The sequence below is a fragment of the Marmota marmota genome, unplaced genomic scaffold (genome assembly GCF_001458135.2).
Source record: "Marmota marmota marmota unplaced genomic scaffold, marMar, whole genome shotgun sequence".
Taxonomy (NCBI): domain Eukaryota; kingdom Metazoa; phylum Chordata; class Mammalia; order Rodentia; family Sciuridae; genus Marmota; species Marmota marmota.
This window is the reverse complement of record NW_025999842.1, coordinates 42,378,510-42,383,949: the sequence shown is the minus strand read 5'-3', so window position 1 is coordinate 42,383,949 and position 5,440 is coordinate 42,378,510. Positions and strand designations below refer to the sequence as shown.

Here is a 5,440-nt window from a genome sequence, read left to right as displayed (position 1 = left end):
TAAAAAAAACTAATAACTGAAAACTGCCACATACACACACACACACCAAAAATGCCCCAGTGGTCCAAAAAACATTCTCCTTTCCTCTGAAGTTTTCATGGTGCATTGTTATCATAACCAGTCTTTTACTATTAAACCTGAATGGCCAATTGGGACAACAAGTTTTGAGATTGTTCTTTCGTAATGGATTAAGTCTGGGGTGGCAGGCATTAGGGGTAATATTTCTTTAGCTTTCTGAGCTTTCTGGACTGTCATAACCTGCCTGGAATCAAATCAACAATGTCAGTTTCACATGAATTCAAGAATTTAGAACCATCTTCTAGGTTCTTACCAGAATGATGATCAATCTTTTCTTTCAGCTCTGCAACTTGCAAGCATTGTGAGCTGTGTGACAATCCAGGACAGGGGCACTGATGGCTTGGCAGGTTCAGGATAATCACTGAGCAATGAAACTAGCTGCTGCCATCAGTGGGTCATTTTTGATGTCACCAGCAACATTGCCATGATCAGCATATTTGATAGACACGTTCTTGACATTAAAGCCCACATTGACCCCAGGAAGAGCTTCACTCAAAGCCTCATGTGCCTTTCAACTGACTTGACTTCAGTTATGACATGGACTGGAGCAAAGGTTCCACTGGGCCCACAGGCACATTAATAATATCATTAATTTTGTAGACATCCTGGAAGGACAAATGAAAAGACTTGTCAGTTGGATGCACTGGTGGTAGGATGAATTCAAAGCTTCAAGCACCATGATTCCCCTGGCACTGCCCTCTTTACGGGTGACTTTCCATCCCTTGAACCAAGGCATATTAGCCTTGGCTCCAGCATACTGGAGCCAATTTCATGCCTGAAATTCCAACCAGAAATTGGCACAAACTCCTCTGTGTCAGAATTGTAGCCAGTTTTCTTAACGTGGATGCTGACTTCCTTAGCCCATTTCTTCATATTTCTTCTGACTCTAGGGTCACTCACTGGAATTCATTTTATTAACACCAACAATACGGTTTTTCACACTCAGTGTGTAAGTCAGAAAGGCATGTTCAGGGATCTGCCCAATCTTGGGGATACCAGCTTCAAATTTACCAACACCAGCAGTGACCATCAGGGCAGCACAATTTGCCTGAGATGTGTCTGTAATCAGGTTTTTGGTGAAATCTCCATGGCTGTGGGCATGAGTTCTAGTCACATAATACTTACTGGTCTCAAATTCCCACAGGGATATGTCAACGGTGATACCATGCTCATGTTCAGCTTTTAGTTTATGCAAGACTTAGGCATACTGAGGGGCCCTTTACCACCTTAGCAGACTCCTGTTCTTTTTTTGTTGATCCCACCACATTTGTAGATCAGATGGCCAGTAGTGGTGGACTTGCCTGATTCGACATGTCCAATGACAACAATGTCAATACAATTTTTTTCCTTTTCCATTTTGGCTTTGATTTAGTGATGGTTTCCAAAACACTTGTGTTCTGGCTGCAACCCTGTTGCCAAAAAACATGTGTTTGATTTTTAAAGAAACTCCCAAACGGCCTTTTGAAGTAGTCATACCCTTTTAGCATCCCCTTCAGCAACAAATACAAATTCCTGTTGCTCCCCATCTGTGTCAGCATTTAGTGTTGTTGTGGAGGCATTGATTTTTCATTATCTTGACAGGAAAATCATATGTATTTGGCCTGCCCCAGTGGTCTTGGGTCACTCCTGTTGTCCGGGTGTAGTTATTAATAATGCCCCCTGTTTCACTGTTCAAAGTATCTCAATTTGACTAATCTAGTCTGTGTTTTTCTAATCACCTGTGTACCACACTGGTGGGAACCATGGCCAGAGAAGTTAAACAACTTTTCCAAGGTAACCAGTTTCTAAATTGTCCAGTACTGCAACTAGAAGAAAATTGTGCCTGACCCTAAAGCTGCGAAGATGGTGTCCATCTGTAACATCTTCAGAATTTCTTCAGGACATTCTTTACCTTCCTTTACTCTTTGAGAGATATGATTTATTGCTTATCTTGCAGACTTTACAGGCTAAGTCATAACTGCAGTTAAACATTCTCCATAAAATATAATTCCATTTTCAAAATGAAACATAGGTCTCCCTGATGCAACTACTCATGAATGCTAACAGCTCTTTAAATGGCTGCATTTGGTTACTTTGTAGATTGATCACCACAGAGTGCTTTGCTAGGTCATATCAAAGGCTCATATTGAAAGGCTGTATTGTCTTTGCTTAATATTCTGTCCTTTCTGTAAGGCTCTATCAGATCAAAGTGTTGACCTTGTTGAATAATAATTTTACTGATGAGTTCTTGGTAAAATGGTGTCATTGTCAGAGAACAAAGTATCCTTTGTATTAAAACTTTAATGATGGGGTCATGTATAGATCGTTGAAATTCATCCTCAGGAAAGCTGTGCACAGGTGTATGAACACAGGGTGATTAGTGAAGGGTTGGGGTGGGATAAAGTTGAAGTGGGGGCTGCACAGTTACCCTTGGGGGAAGAATTTAAGAAAAGGCAGCCTAGGAGATATGTGGGAAGTGTGTGCCTGAAGAAAGAGTTCTCCCTCCTTTTAAAAAAGGAAGGTGGTAGGCTGTAAACATTTTGGTAGCAAGAAATTATGCTAGATAAAACTCATTAACTTTAACGTGACTTAACACATTTCTTCTAGGCAGAAATGTCTGCATTAGTTGACAGCCTAGGCAAGGGTAGATATTCAGTGTCAGTGAGGGGTCTGCCTAGAAAGTCTCAAGTCAGAGGTGAGGGGCTATCTGCTCTGACAATTAGCAGGGCATCTCTCAGGACAGTGTTATAAATTTATGGGCTTAAAGAAATATTTGTGTTATGTTTTGTAAAAGTCATTCTCTTCCTGGGCTTTGTTCCTGTATCAGGAACCCAATATCAGAAATATTGTGTGTGTGTGTGTGTGTGTGTGTGTGTGAGAATATATATGTATATATATATATATATGTATATATATATATAGATATATATATATAGTCTTCTTCCCCAGCTTAAAATAACATAAACTTTCTCACTTTTGTGTTTTTTTTAATGTGGTGAGAAAAGGATTATGTGTGTGTGTGTGTGGATGTGTGTGTGTGAAATAAGGGAAAAGGAGAGAGAAATATTGCAAAATTTAGTGAAAAAAACTATCCTGAAATCTCACAGAAGCACTTCCACAAAGTCAGCTAGCTGTGAACCTGTCCAATTTTTGCAAAATCTATGGGAAGGATTCTTCACCATTTTTCTCAGCATCTTCTTTTTTCATCTTGGCTTATTAGAGATTACCAGAATGTATTTCAAAGTACATTACCCAAACCCTTCTTTTCTTTTTCTATTCACATGCTCTTGTGTGTTGCCTCTTAATAGCCCATAATCAGGTGAATTGTTTATGCTGCAGTTAAGTGAAGGTGGCTTCATGCTGGAGGCCCCCTGCTGGGTTGCCATGGCAATGCCATGATCACTGATTCAGCATTAGAATTTTTGGCCACACTATTGAAATGAGCATAGAGGGAAGGCAAGTTGAGATTTTAGATAACAGGAGATCCAAAGTAACCTCTGTTATATTTGTCCCTTGCATATGCAATAGACGTATTCCATGAAGTTTATTGTGTGTGCGTGCGTGTGTGTGTGTGTGTGTGTGTATAAACTTTATACAGTAAAATCCAGTTACAGGTGTATTAAAATAGTCTGATAGGTATACTCATTTGGTTTGAAAATAAAAAAATATTAAGTTTTTTTCTTTCTTTTTTTTTTTTTGCTCCTATTGTTTTTAGTGATAACAGGACCTATTGCCTGGTTATATTAGTTTTAGGAAAATTAAACTTCCTAATGTATGAAAAACACTCAGCTGGTATTTGATGTCATAGTAGGCAGATTTCTGAAGATGTCTGCCCAAGTTTCCTATTCTCTCATTATTAAACCAAACACTAATCTGGATACTATCCTGAAAGGAGCTTTCTAGAAGTGGTTAAGGTTACATATCAGCTGACCCTAAAACAGAGATTACCTTTAATTATCTAGATTGGTCCACTTTCATCATAGGAGTCTGTGAAAGCCACAAAAGTATCACTCAGAGACGGCCAAAGGAGAAGTCAGAGACATCTGAACCATGAGTAAAACGTGATCCAGTGCTGCTGTGAGCCAAAGAATGTGGGCAGCCTCCAGAAGCTAAGAACAACCCCTGGCCAACAGCTAGCCATGACACAGGTACCCCCGTCCAACAACTGTGTGGAGCTGAATTCTGCCAACAACCTAAGCGAATATCTACAGATTCATCTCCAGAGCTTCAGAAGCAAATGAAGTCTTGACAACACTTTGATTTGAACTTGGTAGGTCCCAGAGAACGACCTAAGTCTAGAGGCATTCCGACTTACAGGCCTATGAGATGATAAAATAGTGTTGTTTTACGCAGCTCAGTAAGTGGTAATTTGTTATGACAGAAATACAAAGTCATGACCAAGGCCTAGCTTTTCTTTTTCTTCCTTTCTTTATTCCTGATGTACTTCTTCATCTTTGCTGTCCTTTCCCCTATCAGTATCCTTAGGTTCCTTTTGTGTGTGTGTTACAAACACATATGAAATCAGAGGGAGTGAGAGAAAGAGATGCCCTATTCTCTTTTCAGAGACATATTCTGCTCCTGCTTTTTCTCAGAGTGCTCGTTTCTCCTATACAGAAACCATAAGAGGCTGACGTGGGAGTATTTTAATGTATTTGAGAAAGAAAAAGGGGGACACTATGAACTGGAGAGATCGTGGTAGGAAATGAGGCTGGATATGTATCCTGTGGCTAGCCTTGAGACTGTCTTTCAAGTCATGGTCAGGTTTCAAGTCGTGGTCAGGTAAGTTGATTTCATTCCAAGCATATGAGGAAGTTATTAAAGAGATTTAAGGTAGAAGAAGTGACATGATCCAATTTATATTGTAAATGCATCCTTCTACTTACTAAGTGGAGAATTCGATAGGGGCCAAGACAGGAAGCTTGTAAAGCTAGTGAGAAGGTTAGGAGAGTGATCTAGGAGAGGGAACCTAGCTGCTTGCTCTAGGGTGTGGGAGGCAGAGATACTAAGAATTGCCATATTTGGGGCACAATTTTAAGGTGGAGCCTACAGACCAGAGGGTGGTTCACCACTCCAAATAAGCTAGTCTGATTTGCTAACCAGGCTATTGTGCTCATCTCTTGTTGCTCACTGGATTCATAAAATGTCATCTGTCGCATATATGCTGTCTCTCCAAAGTGAAAATAACACACTTCTTGCCCTCTGACACTGATCTGTGGGGCTTGGACCCATTACTCGAGCCTTGATGATTCTCTGTTTCTATATAGAATCCTCCCCAATATGTTCTTTGGTCTCTTGAGCAAGCAGGCCTGAGTGAACTCACCTTGGTGATGGAGGTACTAGAGAATAAGAGTCTGCTCCTGGAGAGTTGGCTGAGCTGGTGTGG

General features: G+C 40.3%; 1 pseudogene; it reads right to left on the bottom strand.

Annotated features, from left to right (window-relative positions):
• Nucleotides 1-436: 436 nt before the first annotated feature.
• On the bottom strand, nucleotides 437-5,204 carry LOC107152093 (annotated as a pseudogene).
• Between the last annotated feature and the right edge of the window lie 236 nt (nucleotides 5,205-5,440).